Below are 1,718 nucleotides of genomic sequence, written 5' to 3'. Positions count from 1 at the left end.
CACAACGAGCGGCGTGAGGCGAGACGGGGCAAGGAGAAATTAAAGCGATTTGCCGCTCTCATCTCTTCAATTACTTACGATGCTGCACGGAACAGACATCTGCTCAGGCACACAGCATTGACAGCCCGTTAAATTCTAAATTCACAGATGAACATGTAACAAGGAAGAAAGAATTGGCAGTTTTTTGTTACCAAATTTTAAGATTAATAGAGATGAAAAGGTGAAAAGCAAAGCAAACTATGGATTTGAACAGCCATCTCTCTCTCTCTCTCTCTCTCTCTCTCTCTCTCTCTCTCTCTCTCTCTCTTTCTCTCACTCTGTCACTCTTTTCCTCAAAACTGTTCTGTTCTTTCTTCATATTGACTCACACCCGTCTAATCTTCAAATTCTCAGAAAATCTATCCAAAAAGCCATTCAAATAACTGGCCGTTTCCTTTCAGTCTCCTTTAGATCAGAAAGGCTCGCTGTATGTTTGTTCTTTCTGTCTTTTCCTTACTTTATTTTTCTTTGCCCTGTGTGCTTCTGAATAAAATATATCCCTTTGAAACTCACTGCATTCAAATGTAGTGTGCATTTCAACCATCAGATTATATTACTCTGTCTGCCCACCCAAGCAACCGTCTATAAACTTGTTTAAAAGCTTGGTAGACAAGACTCCGTTCTTTGCAAGCTCTTAGACCTCAGCATAGATTCCATCTTATGTTTTGTGTTAAGATCTGTATTTATGTTATTCCAACATCTAAAATTCTGTTGGGATTCTTTATTTTATGTATATCGTAGGGTTTTTAAAATATTTTTTTGGTGCTGTTTATGTTGCTTTAAAAATTGCGCATTTAAACAAGAAAGGGTTGCAAGATCGTGCTGGGCCGGGACGTCGTGTTGGTCAAAGTACGCTAACTTGTCAAACCTGACCTTCGTTTAGCTTCAACAAGAGTAGACAAGAAGTTGTAAAAGTGTCACCTGCGTGCTGAGTCGAGATCATAACCCGCTAGAACCAATGTATTGTTAACAAGCTAAAACATGCGCACTAGCCATTCACGATGTCTTCGGTGCCCACAATCATGACTCCATGAGGCGGCAGTCGGAAGCAGAGGTTGTAGTTGTACAGAATCGAATTTTTTCGTGTTGGTGTACTTAAGCACCCATAGATACAATTTAGACCATTTTGGAGGCGGATTTTTACCCTGCCGCCAAGGCCAACCCGCGCTGAGAGGGATACAACGTCCCAGCAGGAAGATCCAGATAGATGTACTCAATACAAATTCTCCCCACATGGGAATCGATCTCAGATCATTCTCCCCACATGGGAATCGATCTCAGATCTACTGCACGCAACGTCGAAGCAGCGCCTAACCACTACACCACAGACTCCGGTTCAGGTGACTCTGCTGATGTGTTTCGATCAGCGACCTGAGGGGGAACCGGCTCATTGTTTGTCTTGTGCTTCCTCCGTCCCTGCTCACTCACACATTGGTGGCGTGCTGACCTCGATTTGGCACGTCGCCGACCTGGGACTGGTCACTGCCACCAACCAGAATCAGTGTGACTGTGACCCAGAAAAATAAACTCTTTCAATTTCTGAAGTTTGAATTGAGCGACACCAAAATCGCATTAATTTAGAGAAACCTGGTTCTTGGTTAGAGAAGTCGGCATAATCTTACTAGATTTTAGGCTGAATTGAAAGGGGTTATACATTTGTGGAAAGAGGGGGGGGGGGG

Source organism: Aplysia californica, unplaced genomic scaffold (assembly GCF_000002075.1).
Source record: "Aplysia californica isolate F4 #8 unplaced genomic scaffold, AplCal3.0 scaffold00222, whole genome shotgun sequence".
Taxonomy (NCBI): Eukaryota; Metazoa; Mollusca; class Gastropoda; order Aplysiida; family Aplysiidae; genus Aplysia; species Aplysia californica.
This window is presented reverse-complemented; position numbering follows the sequence as displayed.